The 14,826-nt window shown below is 44.2% G+C and overlaps 1 protein-coding gene across 4 annotated transcripts in view; it reads right to left on the bottom strand.

Moving 5' to 3' along the window:
- ELK3 (ETS transcription factor ELK3) overlaps positions 1-6,137 on the bottom strand; it is a 67,678-nt gene extending 61,541 nt beyond the window's left edge. For all 4 annotated transcript variants that reach the window (XM_042992946.1, XM_042992947.1, XM_042992948.1 and 1 more), the window contains exon 1: positions 5,777-6,137. The gene's annotated coding sequence lies outside the window, so the exon portion shown is untranslated. The remainder of the gene's footprint in view (positions 1-5,776) is intronic.
- Positions 6,138-14,826: the final 8,689 nt, after the last annotated feature.

Here is a 14,826-nt window from a genome sequence, read left to right as displayed (position 1 = left end):
TTAGCTTAAGTGGTATTAAATAATGTAGAAGGGACTTTTCCTCCTATCCTATTGCTGAGGAAATCTACACATTTTAGTGATTTATGTTTAACCAAGCAGATTAAATAAAAATACTGCAGTATTTTATGAAGGTGTTCTGGGGTTTAATAACCTACATGGTGGAATCATGAAATTGTCAGAACAAAAAGAAATAGCTAGGGCATGTTTTGGGGTGGTAGAAATATTCTATATTTGAAGGTAAGGGGTATAGATCTCCTGGATATATACAAAAACACTGAAGATCTGTCCATTTCCATGTATGAAATTATACCCCAATTAAAAAAAAAAAAAAAAAGGACACCTACGATCTCAGATTCCTTGTTCTACTGCTTGGAGTAAAGGACTCCTGACCCCAGTCTAAGAGAAGGCATTAGGTAAGTGTGTTTTATATCTACCCCATCATTCCCATATTTATATGTGGAAAATTAGGAATTATTATTAGATATGGTATCTTTAAAGATACTTATGATACCATGTGTTTTAGAGCCTTTTTTAGAGCAGATATGTGAGTAAATTAATTTTAGTCCAATTCAAATTAGAATGTTAGTATAACCATCATCTTAATTTCTTTAAAAATATACAAATAAGTCTTACGAATTATAAAATAACCCCATTTAATTCTTAGAATTGAATAACTACCTTCCAGGAAATGCAAATTGAAACATATCATCGATGAGTTACTAATTTCTAGTGGCAATTCACACCAAATTACAATTTATTGAAATGACCAATTCAAGGTTTATTTTTAAACTGCTGACACATATGTTAAGTTTCAGGTAATGGATGAAAGGCCATTTTTATTTTGGTTATAGGCAGGAGTCATAAGGAGTCAAATTTCTGCCCAGACTAGTTACTTAAACTGAATGATCTACCATTGTTGAAGGTTAGGATTCGTTAACAGATGGTTTTATACACACACACACACACACACACACACACACACACACGCTGATAACTCAATTTCCTGGGGCTGCACTTTTGGTGGTAAAGACAGTTGTCATAGTCTCACTGCTGCAGTTTCAACCAAAAAGTTGGATGATCTTAATTCAAACTGGCCATGAGCAATAGTAATCTTGGGATATGAATCCATTTAAAACCCCAATTTCAAAGTTTGGAAACTCTCTGGATATAAAATGAAACACTAATAACTAAGAATTGTCTCGGTGTGCAAGAGACCTCTTCCTCCCTCTTTAAAGCTCAAGGTATATTTTCGGTTTAACCTAGCTTCTCTTTTTTCATCATCTAACATTCTATTTTGATGTGTAGGGCCCTGGACTTCCTGTTACTACATCTTGATATTCTACTGCAAATTATGACTCATTCTTAAATCATAGAGAAACTCATCAAAATCCCAAATTTCACAGCACATATGAATTCAGTCTTTTAAGAGGTCAGCATTCTTAGGACATTACTTGGAGCCGCAGAGACAAAAACACTGAACAAGTCCATGTAGAAATTATGTCAATCCACTGTTGAGTCAACACATTTATTAGATCAATAAATATATGCTCTACGTGTAGTAATTTTAGTCTTGGTACTAGTTATGAAAATCTGTTACATGATATGTTAAGTAAAAATAAGTTATAAAACAGCAAGTATAGTGTGACTCCAATGAAAAGTTTTATGTATGTGTGCATGTACGTGGGTGTGTGTCCATACACACACACACATTGTAGAAGACTGAAAAAAATATACACCAAAATGTCAACGGTGGGATTATGGGAGATGTTTATATTTTTCTTCGTGGTTTTCTGACTCTTCCTAACGTAATTCACATTAACTATTTTTTTTTAATTTTTTTTTTAACGTTTTATTTATTTTTGAGACAGAGCATGAACGGGGGAGGGGCAGAGAGAGAGGAAGACACAGAATCGGAAGCAGGCTCCAGGCTCTGAGCCATCAGCCCAGAGCCCGACGCGGGGCTCAAACTCACGGACCGCGAGATCGTGACCTGAGCTGAAGTCGGACGTTTAACCGAGTGAGCCACCCAGGCGCCCCTCACATTAACTATTTGTTAAAACAGAAGTAAAACCTCCTGACTTTTAGAAAATATTGTTATGCTAGTGTGATCTCAAATATACTTATAAATCAATCTACAAAGGGGGAATTATGGATAACCAGGACATAAAAAGCTCTTGCCGGAAACATACAGAAAAATCTGACAGGAGTGGGGTCCTTCATTCAAATGACCCGTGTTGCTCCCGTGTGTGTGTGTGTGTGTGTGTGTGTGTGTGTGTGTGTGTGTAGGTGCAGGCCCTCATGAAGGGGCATAAGCCAGCTGCCTGCAGCCAGGGCACAGCCAGAATAGAGAACCCATTTCTTTTAAAGTTTAATGAGGAACCCCAGGTCTGGAGAACATGGAGATGGCTGAATCATTCCCTAGGACTGGAAAGGAGCAAAGCAGTATTAATTCATAGGCAGTAATTCACCATCACCAAAAAAAAAAAAAAGAAAAAAGAAAAAAGAAAAAGGACTCTACTCCAGGAAGTCACATCCTTGGACAATTTTCTGTTAGTGTTTTGGGTTTGTCAGTAGGTAATGTTCTATAACCATATTGGTTTTTTGAATTGGATAGGTATATAAAAATAATTGGGTAGCACAGAACACACAAAACCCAGTATCTGACAGCTAAGAAAGGAATATTTTAATTTATATGCACTGACTGGAAGGACTTTAAAACCGATTTCAGGAAAAGATTCAAGTTCCAAAAAGTTATTACAAATATAAATTTCAATATATGATCTCAGACTTACATTTACTGTATATTACAGTTTTGAATTATTAATTTTTTTAAATAAGAAAAAGAGATCTTTAATAAATGTTTTAGGAAACTCCAAAATTCAAACAGGGCTGAAAAATCACTACTTTCCCTATCTGGGCTATTGCCGTTCTGGTCCAAAAAGCATTAGTATCAAGTGAGCGAGGTTCAGAGATGGTCTAATTCAGCTCGCAAAGGTAAACCATCACAATTCATCACTTAAATGTCCTTCTATTATGTATTACTGACCAAAAAGACAGAAAGGGAGAGAAAATTCATGCACACTGTATTACATATGTGGCAGAAAAGTACAACTTATAACTTGTAAATGTCCTGTCCATTGAATGGCTGCCTATAAAAGACTTATCATCGTTAATGTAAATAAACCTTCTCAATCTGGCCACTACTGACATTTGGAGCTGGAAAATTACTTTGGGGGGCTGTTCTGTACTTTGCCAGATGTGTACCAGCATTCCTAATTCTTTACCCCACTAGATGCCAACAGCACCCCCTCTGGTTAAGACAACCAAAATGTCTCCAGATATTGCCGAATGTCACCTGGGGGAGAAAATTACTCCAGAAAATCTGTTTATCCAGACTGGTTTGTAGTTTGCTCAAAGGGGCCTTTCTTGAGCCTTTGGAAAGCTTTTGTTCCCTTATCTATTTATTGTAAGTTCTGTTATCCTACTCACAGCTTTCAATGCAACAATTTATTGAGCATCTACTCTGTGCCAGGCACCATGTTAGGGACATCTGTACTTGTGTCCACTGACTCACACCCTAGTTGAGCTGTTTTCAGGACATGCTTTGCGACCATAAGAGAAACACCAACACCTCAAAAACCCTCAAGAGTATGTCCCCAGCAACAGGTTCTTGTCAATAAAGCAACCCCACAGTTCCAATCAGGTTCCTTAAAATTCTTTACCCTTTTTAGCAACTCTACACATTTCCAACATTTAAAGGTTTAAAAAGGAAAAAAAAAAAAAAAAGGCCAGAAGGCCTTTGCTATTTTGCTATATTTGGCACAGAAAGACCATCAGGGGGTTTTGCAGGCAGGATCATTACTGGAAACTCTAAAAACACTTATGGACAGTCTTCTTAACTGTCTGACCCACATGCCCTCCTAACACAATTTGTAATTTTATAATCCCCATAAAGTGAAACCCATAACTGACCTATCCCAAATAAATGTGTGTCACAGACAGAGAAAAAGGGAAAGAGATCAGAGGGTATTTTGTTTGGCAATAAAGCAATAAGGCTCAGAAATCGATTTGAGTTCATTAATATATGCCTGGAACATGCTTAGTTTCTCATCTCCTCTGGCTCCCCACCTTCCACACCCCCTCCAACAAAGACATAAGCACAGAAGAGAGAGGATGGGTGTGTTTAAGCTGCTTGGGCAACAGAAATTTTACACACACACACACACACACACACACACACACACACACCCTACACACAACTGGGAAAGAAAAACCTGTAAGTCTGAAATCCAAAATGGCCAAAGTGACTTCAAAGTTTCAAGATAGTGCCCTGAAAAGGTTGTTGGCCAGCTGCACCTCTAAGTAAATAAAGCCGTAACTTGTCTCCCTCTGCAGCACAGGGCTCCCTGGGCTGACAGTGGCTGCACAAAACCCCTCCTGTGCCGAGCAGCGGAAACTCCTAATGAGATTAGTTGGTGTGTGTGCAGACATTACTTAGCAATGACTAAAGGGGCTCTCTCTTCCTGCAGCAGCCAGTGGAAAATTCAGGGAACTTTTTCCCCCTGCAGCAGCAGAATCCCTTTAACCCTCTCCCCAGCCAACTTCCAAAAACAACTCAGCCTCCCCCAGCCCCCGTCGGGCTGGGGTGCTGGGGGTAGTTAAAGACCGGCCAGGGGCTTCCAAAAGCGGGAGGGTAGGAGGGGGCCGGCGGGGAAGGGGCGGGGGACCCCTCGAACACTACAAAGGAAACTGTAAAAGGCACAAATACATAAACCTGAGAAGGAGCAAACCAGTTTCTTTGTGAGCTCCTCTAGTGAGTCATTTTCAAGATGCTGTCTGCTGCCAGTTTCAAAGCGGAAGCGCATGGCAATTAGTCTTGCCGTTTCCAGACAAGCCAGAAACTCTCCCGACACTCGTTTTTTTTTTTTTCTAAAAAGCCCCTTTTGCAGTTTCTGAAATAACATTTCTTACTCCCACCCCCACCCGCCACCTAAATGCAGCTTGTCCTCACGAAGGTTCGGTTCAGAAAATATCAAAACCGAGACCTCTTATTTTTCTTTAACTCTCCAAAATTTTAATTCCTCCTCCCGAAAGTTAAGTAGCATTACAGGCCAACATTCAGTTGCAAGCTGAAGAGCCCCTTCCTAAAGAGCTGGGGGCTCCAAGACCGTCTCCTGCCTCGATCCTCTGCCCAAACCGTGTCCAGTAAAGACTCCACTGGCTTTTAAAGGTCCACCTGGGCGTGCGCCTGGGGCGGTGACCCGGGCGGGGGTCACCTGCCGAACGAGAATGGAAGCGACCCCCAGCCCCACGTCTTCGCTCCCCACGCCCTCCGCTTCCCCCTCCACCCCTGTCCTCTCCCCGAATCGGAGCGTCGGTGCCCACTGCCACCCCAGGAGAATGCCAGCCCCGGTTGGAAGGTCGGCGGTGGCCCAGCCTCCAGGCACGCAGCCCGTCCCGCCGCCGTTCCTCCCAGGGACCCCAAGTCTCCACGTCCCCTCCTCCCCCCCACCCCCCGCGCGCCCCCTCCTCCGAGCTGCAGCGCAGCCCCAGGGCAGGGTGCCGCCGGCGCGGGGTCGGACGCGGCGCGGAGCTCCCGCCGGGCGGGCGGCGCGGGCGCAGGAGCATCCCCCTCGGCGCCCCCTTCCCAGGCCCGCAGCCCACCCCGCGGCGCCCACCAGCCCCACCCCCACCAAGCCAAAGAAAAGAAAGAAAAAGCACCCCCGACGAAACTTTGCAACTGTCCGAGCAACAGGCAGAAACCCCTGCTACCTACCCAGATGTGGGGGAGCTTTCAAGATCCTTCTTCGGGGGAATTTCTAGGAGGAACCGGGCGAAAGCCCCCGACTTTCCATGCTGACAGGCGTCTGCAGACGGTCTGTTGCTCTTGTAATGAGATCCTGATTTTTCCCCCTTTTTTTTTCTTTCTCTCGCTCCTCTTTTTTTTTTTTTTTTTTTTCCTCTGGTGTGTGTGTGAGAGCAGGAAGTTGGAGCAGTCAGGCCGAGCCGGCTCACTTCCTTTACTGCATTATTCCCCAGGCGGTGTGCAGTCTGTGTAAACAGGCTTTTCCGCCCCGCGCCGCGCGCCCCGGCCGCGGCTGTGCGCCGGGGCTGGCCGCCGAGGCCCGCGCATACTCCGCCGCCTGCGCCCCGCGCGCTCGCCCCGCACCGCGCCGCGCCCCCGCCCGCCGCGCGCCCCGCTTCCTGCTCGGCCACCCCAGGGGAGGAGCCTCCGGACCCTCTGTGACTCTGGGCGGCCGCAGCCCCTCCCCAAGGCCGGGGACTGCTTGGCCAGAAACCCAGAGAAGCGGCCCCCCGGCGCGCGGGTGGGGACCCCCGGCTGCGGTGGACCCGGGGATCCCTCCTTTCCCCTGAGCGGGGAGGAGGGGGGGTGGGTCTCTGCGCTGAGCACTGCAGTGGGGTCGTGTCTTGCCCAGTTGGCCTGGGCTGGAAGGCCCAAAGCGAGGAGGCCGCTAGATTTGGCTGTTTTCTGTTAGCTGGGATGGCTGAGTTGTGGGGCAGTGGGGCACGGGGAGTGGGGTGCAGAGTTGGGTGGCTTTGGGCAAAGGGCTGCTTTTATCGTCGGTGGGGACGTGATTGCTTAGGAGGAGATGTTTTGATGTCCAGAAAAGGAGGCACGGTTTCTGTCTAGGGATGGACACAGTTTCTGTCTAGAGTTTAAAAAAAAAAAAAAAAAAGCCAGAGCTCAGAGTAGGGGGCCCACTTTGGGGAAAAGAATAAGGAGCCATAAATTGGAAGCCAGGATTTGTCAGGAAGAGACCTTTCTGGCCGTTTACTATGGCCTACCACAGGCCCAACCTTCCCTGCCCTGCAAAGGAGCTCCGGAGGGAAAGGAGCAGCCACCAAGGGGGCCCCGAGTGACTGAGGCTTCAGAAGGAGGCTCTGTGGTCGCCAGACAGGACTGTACGCCACAGGATCTCTCAAGGACGGCCCACCCAGAGGACTCAGGCCAGGCTGTCACTGGAGAATTTGTCCATTGCCCTGAGACTGCTCTTAGGAGGAGGGGGTCTGTGAAAGGGTCCCTCACCCCCAGCACTGTGCTCCACCCCAACTGCTCACCTTCCAGAAGCCCTCCATTTCTGTGCCTCCACCCCTTAGCAGGACAGCCGGATGGTTCTCAAACTTGAGTGTGTACCAGCATCCCATGGGGGGCTGGGGCTGATAGACTACGGGTCACCTGGGTCTCACCTGCCAGAATTCCTGACTCAGCCCAAGCTTCCTGTGAGAATCACCTGGGGAGTATTTTGAAAAACTACTGGTCTCTATACACAACCAAAACCAATCAAGTCAGATTCCCTAGGGACAGGGCGTGAGTCCTTTCAAAAGGAACACATGCTAAGAGTTCCTCCACTTGATTTCTTATTTTTGCAGTCTTTTCTAACGACTATTTGTTTGTGAATCTCTCACTTCTGTCTACTAACTGTGGGCTTCTAAAGGGCAGGCATTGTATTTTACTCAAGTGGGTACCAGCTCTCAACCCCTAAGTGCCTGTCAGAGCACCTGAGTCCATTCCAAAGCATTTGCTTCCTGGCTGGTATGGATAGTTCAGAGAGGTGAGACATGGCCCACCAGGTCTCTGAGAAGGGTGGGAAAACATGAGGTGAGGGCAAGCTAAGAGGGCGCAAAAGCAGGAGAAGGAATGGGGAGGAGAGCTGTTTATCAGCCCCTGATTTTCTACAGCTAATTTTCCACCTTAGGGATTATTATAATCCCTAGTTGGCTTCTCTTGTCACTCAGGAGAGTTCACTCCATGTCCCCGTGTGATCCAGCAATCTGTGGACTGGGAGAATGTAAACTTATTTTATTATACTTCTCAGGGAGGAAAAAAATCACTCACACACAATTGAGAACACCACCATCGCTTTATTTTAAAAAGTGTAAGCCAAAGCCAAACATAAGTATATTCAAAGCCGGTAGCTTTCATGATTTTTATTGTATTTTTTTTTTCACAGTAAATCTTTGGAGAATCCTAGTATGTATGAGAGAAAAGGTGTACATGCTTTCATCAGGCAGTTTGATTGTTCCGAAGAAATGCTTCCCTGTTTCAAGTACACATGAAACATGGACGGCCCTAGGGTTTCTCAGGCCAAATGAAGACCTCTGAAGTTTTTCTGGTGTTTTAGATTGTCCACACCACTACTCCCAGCTCTCCATATGAATGAGTAATTCAGAGCTGACTCTGCTCTTCCTCAAAGCACAGGGAATAACTTTTACTTTTATGTGTTTCCAGGTTCTGTCCTTGGCGTTCTAAGGGAAAACTGCTGTTACTTGGACTGCTATCACAAATGCCATAGACTGGGTGACTTAAGTGATGGACATTTATTTCTCATCGTTCTGGTGGGTGGGAAGTCCAAGATCAAGGTGCCAGCAGATGTGGTCCTTGGTGAGAACGCTCTGCCGAGCATGGACCCCATATAGCCTTTTCTCAGTAGACACATGTGGGGAGAGAGAGAGGAGGGAAACTCTCTGGTGTCTCTTTTCATGAGGACACTAATGAGGGAGCTCCACCCTCATGACTTCATCTCAAGCGAATTACTTCCCAAAGCCCCCACCTCCTAATACCACCACATTGGGGGTTAGGGCTTCGATGTTAATTTTGGGGAGATACAAACTTTAAGTCCAAAACAACTGCTATTTGTTTTCCATGCTTCCTGCCCACTATCAAAAAGTAGCCAAGAAGTGTGGCATTTAGTGTTGTATGATCCACACTCTTCTTTCTATGCTTTTCTTGCAAAACAAGCAGGAGTTAAGACTAGATGGGTTATGAGTAAGATTTCTGTAATTTCTTTGGGACCCCTTTTGAGCAGGTAACGAGGCCCAGAATCATTAATTTCTGCTGGCCAAGAAAGTGTTAGTCTCTCTCAGCTTTGATGAGAAGAGCTGAGATCTCAACAGAGATGGGAGTTAGTCAGCATAATGTGATGGAGGGTGCTGAGGCTGGATGGAGGAGGGTCAGCCCAACGAAACCCTATGGATAAAAAGTGGAGGAGGGCTGGGTTTCCAGAAGAAAATAAAAACCCTCATTCCAAAAGAAGGGATGTATTAGTCAGCTTTTGCTGGACAGTGTTTGTTACAGTGTAACAAAAAAACTCCAACCCTCAGTGAGCTGGGTCTGGTTAGCTGGGTTCTGGTCTGCTTCACCTATCTTTTCCTTTTGGGACCTAGGCTGAAGGAATATGTTCGACTTGAGACATATGGTTCCCTAGGAAGCCAGGAGGTCAAGAGAGATAAGTAGAGACACATGAGGTCTCTTAAAACCTCTGCTTAGGACTCTCACACCCTCACTTTCACTCACAATCCATTGGGGAAAGCAAGTCATATGGCCAAGTCTAAAGTCAATGGGACTAGGGGAAGGACAAGGAGGGAAGGGAGAATTCTAAACAAGTAATACAATCTACCACAAGAAAAAAATGGATGCTGGATATACAAAAATAGCAAATCTGTCAGGTCCTTCATAATTTAACATTTCACAATGTATAACAGAATGGGATGCTATGAAAAGTAAAAAAAAAAATACAGATGGATGAGGAAGCATAATTAGATAGGGCAAGAGATGAAAATGAGTTTTAGAATATATCAACTAAAATATTCTAGAATGTAGCAGAACAAATCATATATAAAACTTATGAATTGATGGTATTAAACATGAATTAATAAATTTTGGAAGAGACTCAAAAGTGGGTTGCCATCACTACTTTGAAGACTGCGTCTATAGTGGAGGGATATTTAGGGGCTGGGAATGGAGAACCAAAGCCTGATGGAAAGGCAGCCTATTTGGGTGGAAAGTATACATTTGGAATCAGGAGTTTTGGGATCCAGTCCCATACCTGACTTGTCCTAGCTATGGGACTTGACTAAGTCACTCACCGTCTTTGAGCCTGCATGAGCGTCAGTTTTTACTGATTTTTACAGTGAATGCCAATTTTACATTAAAACAACATGTGTTATAGACTAGGATTCAAAGACATTCATGAACTTCATTTGAAAGAGTACTTAAAAGAATTTTATAGACTTGTAGGCAGACCCCTGTGGGAGTCTGCTTTCCTCCTTTTGTGTTGTTAGAGGTCTTTCAATGGGGACATTTGAGAAGCATTGATTCAGACCATCTTTTTTGCCCTCGGACTGGCCACCCATTGGCAAGAGTTTGGCAAATTACAGCCAACAGGGCCTGCTGCCTGTTTCTGTATGACTTTCAAGTGAAGAAGAATTGACTTCTTTTAAGAGTTTTTAATTGTGGCAAAAAAAACAACATAAAATGTGCCATTTTTTTTTTCTCTTCTGAAATGGTACATGCCACTTCCACTAATATTTCATTGGTCAAAGAAAGTCATCTGGCCAAGCTTAACATCAATGATGTGGGAACTGTAATGCTCCTACAGGGAAAGCCTGGTAAGGAGCAGCTAGTAGGAAACAATGATGAATGTTTTCACATTAATATAATCTATCCAAGAATTAGTCAATGCTACAAGTTTTTATTCAGTCACTCTTGCATTCTCACACTTATTTAATTCTTCCTACACTCCTCCAAAACTCCAAAACTTCCTATCCCACCCTACTCCCTGTTGATGACCTTGCAATCCCATTTCACTAGGAAAAAAAATCAAAACAATCAGAAGAGAAATCCCACGTGATCTCCCTACCTGTCTACCTGCTTTTGTAGCCATATATGCTACCTTCCCTTGGATTCACTTTCCATGTTCCTACTTAGGGTTGACCCTTCATTTGTCTACTCCATCAGATTGCCTCCATCTACTCAAACTCATTGCCCTAGCTACTCTTTAATCACTTCCACATTGTCAGTTTCTACTCTGTACTGGACTATTCCCAACAGCATGCCAGCATGTTGTAATTTTTCCAATCTTAAAAAAAAATACACAACACCTTGACCACATTCCCTCTCATGATACGCCTCTATTTTTAGTTCTCATCTTTGAAAGGGTGGTTTATGCATGCGGTCACTATGTTCCCCCTTCTAATTCTCTCCTGAACCCACTACTCTATCAATGCCTCAGTGATCTCAGTGTCGTTAAGCCAATAGTCAGTTTTCAGTCCTCATCTTCCTTGACCCATCAGCAACCTGGAAATTTCTCTGCGTGCCATTTATAAATGTACACATACCTGGTTTTCATTCCCTCTGACCACTGCTTCTCAGTGTTTTTTGTGTTCTCCTTGCCATTTCCCTGATTCCTCCATGGCGGAGAACTTCAGGAAGCAATAATGGATTTTCTTTTCTCTGTCTCATACTCTCTCCCTTGGTAAGTTCATCCAGTCTTATGATCTTAAGCACATTCTACTCATTGTTCTCTCTCAAATTTATAACTTATGCTTGGACCCCTCCCATTAATTCCATACTTGTAAATCCCATGCCTATTTTACATCACCAAGTGGATTTCTGATAAGCATTTTTAATGTAATATGTCCTAAAATCATCTCAAACCTCCCCCAAACCGCTCCTCTTATAGACTTTCTCATCTTAGTAAGTGGCACTTCTATTCATCCGTGTGTCCCAGCCAAAAACCTGGCACCTATTCATGATTCTCCTCTTTCTTTCCTTTAGAATACCTGTCTGACCCACCCACAAATTCTGCTAGCTCTACTCTCAACATATATTGTAAAAAATCGATCACTTCTTTCCAGTACACAGTGCAATTCAGTGTGTTCCCGTTGTTATGCAACCAATTTCTAACACTTTTTCATCTTGCAAAACTGAAGCCGTAGATCGATTGAACACAGCTTCCCACTCTCCCTTACCCCACCCCCTGGCAACCATCATTCTACTTTTCTATTTCTATGAATTTGACTACTTTAGATATCTCATGTAAATGGAGTCATACAGTGTTTATTTCTTCATGACTGGCTGATTTCACATGGCACAATGTCCTCAATATTCAGCCATTTGTATCACATGACAGGACTTCTTTCCTTTTCAAGGCTGAATAATATTCCATTGCATGTCGATACCACTTTTTTTGTAAAAAAAACCATGCATCTGTTGATTGATATTTGGTTGCTTCCACCACTTGGCTATCATGAATAATAAGAATTCACCTTTTTAAACTGTTGAAAACAAATCAAAGGAAGAATAATATGTTATAGCGTGTAAAATTATATGAAATTCACATTTCAGTGTCTATAAACAGAGTTTTATTGGAACATAGCCATGCTCATTCACTTACATGTTGTTTAATGCTGCTTTTGCACTGCAGTGGCATAGTTGAATAGTTGTGACAGAGACTGTGTGGTCTATCAAGCTGAAAATATTTACTTTCTGACTCCTTACCAGAAGAGTTTGTCAACCCCTGGCATAGGGCATCTGAGACAAATGAGATTCTGCTGTTTTGGTTTTGGGTTTGGTTTTAACTGCATTTTCTTCCATGTTCCAGAGAAAGCCCTTCCTTGGCACACTGGGTAAAAATCTTAGTGCCTTTAACACACTTCACATCCAGGAAGTTCATCTTCAGAGGAAACCAAGTTGCTGTGCTTCATTTAATTCCTCTTATTTGGTCTTCTGACAAGTTGGAAAATACGGTCCCAGCATCTGAGACAGCCTTTCAGGCCCTTCTCTCGTCTCTGACCAGATCTATGCCTTTGTTCCTGATGATTCCCAGCCCTGGTTATACATCAGAACCAACGTACCAGGGCCTCAGCCCTGAGAGTCTGAGGTTGAGCCTAGGAATCTGTGTTTCTCTGCCCAGACAACCTCTTTCCTCATGAAACCTTTATAAATGTCTTCTTCATCCTTTGGAGTCAGCTCAGACCCCATTTCCTCTGAGAAGTCTTCCAAGATCCACCAGATGAAGTACAAGGCCATTTCTCCTGAACCCCCAGAGCATAGTGTTTGAACTTTATGACTTAGCATTATTTATAGAACTTGTTACTCTGTGCCCCCCCTCCCCCATTCCATCTCTGTATCACCAATGCCTGCCCCAAAATGCTAATTTGTTGCTGTGGAATCAATCAATTCATCAATAATACTTTTTTGGTTGGATTGTTCAGCGTATTGTTAATACAAGGAATGATATACCACAAAAGATTGTGAGTGATGTTGGACAGTACTGACTGAGATGTGAACAGTCACCGGGAGGAAGACAACTGACGACTCTCACAGGGCATTAAAACTGATTCCCAGCCTCAGATCTTTTAATTTCAAAACTCATTGAAATTCATTAACACTGCAACCTCCATATCCACCCCAAGTTTATGTTGCATCAGTAGAGGGGAAGGGAGAATAAAATACAGTGTTAGGGTGTCACAACTCCACAAACTGTGAGTCACTGCTGTAATTTCCAGGATGAGGGAAGCGGAGACACTGTGCTGAGCTGCTGGTCAAAATCACTTCCTTCATTGTAGAGATGTGGCGTCCAGAAAGATGCAAATCGTCTTGGGCCTTTTCTCTTTCAGTGATGCCCAGAGTTCCGGTATAAACAACTGCTTTGGATTTTAAATGTGTAGATCGAGAAAAAAGGTATTTCAATCTCTTGTTTTGATCCCACGGGTTGCATACGACTTTGTAGGAAACTGCAATCCTTCTTTTTCAGGCAGCATCAGACAGAGGAAGCCCAGGAGATACCTGGTGGGTGGGTAGGACGTCATGCTGTGCATTAATGGCAAAGATGGGTAAGCGGCTATTTAGGGGGTTTCAAAACTAACTCCTTAATGGTAGAAAAAGCTAAGGGACTGGAGGTTGATTATCACCTTTTAAAAATCCCTGAAATTCAAAAGAGAATAGTAATTTGAGAGCAGGAAAGGAAGGCCAGGGGCCACAACTAGGCTTGCCAGAGATAATAGTAGAGTAGGAGTCTTCAGAGCAAGTAAAACTCCAGGGCCAACCACAATGATTCAATCCCTTCTCAAGGGTCTATTTGCATGGGTTGATAGGCTTTGTCTGAGGAGGCTGGAGCCAAGTGAGAGATCTGACACAAAATCAGAATAAATGAAGTTGTTTCACCTGAAATTTCAGGATATTCTGAAACCAAGTACTTCTTCCCCTTGTGGCCCAGCACACAGATGGGGAGAGGGTGTTTCCCCCACATTGGCCCTGAACCTCGTACTCCTTGCAATCAAGAGGAAGCCCCCAAACAAGGAAGTCAGATAACTCATGCCCCTAAGACATAGGGGGACACCTTTATTCCCTCATGTTTCTGTCTGGGAGAATCTCTAGTAGGAAAGAGAGAGAGAAGGTCTCTGACTAGCAAGTGTAGGAGAAGAAACTTCAATGTTTGGCCCAGCTCCTTCCTTCTTCCTCTTTGGATCCAGCTTGTCTGGAGAAGATACAGTCTCTGTTCTCCACGCCTGGGGGATGCTTACAGTTTTCCAGCTTGGCCCAGGTAGGTAAGTTTAATCTGGGAATGAAACTACATCTAGCCAACTGTGCTCATCGATGGAAGGTTCATCCTTCACTTTAGCTTTTGTAGTAAGACTATCACTTGGATCTCCATCCATCTGGCTCCTGTGCCTCTATCAGTTGGTTCTGAGATGGGACAGGAAAGAGAGGTGTTATTTATTGGGCTGGGGGTCTACCCAGCCAGCTCATGCTAGACACCACTCTTGGAATTCCAAGCAATAACTCGAGAATACTGTGTTTGCAGGGGAGAGGGGCACAGTATTGAGTTCCCACAGGAACAGGCAGAGGTTAGACAATGTCACAAATGAGGCATCCCTGGTCACAGGGCCTCATGTGTACCCACAAGTTGATGAGGCTATGAAGTAACCCAGAGATGAAAGAGAAGAAAAACACTATTCTGCAGGCTGCTGTCAGGAACCGGGCACCGTGGTTTGTAGGTAAGGGAAGCTGGGTGATGTTGT

The sequence above is a fragment of the Panthera tigris genome, chromosome B4, assembly GCF_018350195.1.
Source record: "Panthera tigris isolate Pti1 chromosome B4, P.tigris_Pti1_mat1.1, whole genome shotgun sequence".
Taxonomy (NCBI): Eukaryota; Metazoa; Chordata; class Mammalia; order Carnivora; family Felidae; genus Panthera; species Panthera tigris.
The sequence above is the reverse complement of the archived record's forward strand: the minus strand, read 5'-3'. Positions and strand labels throughout refer to the sequence as shown.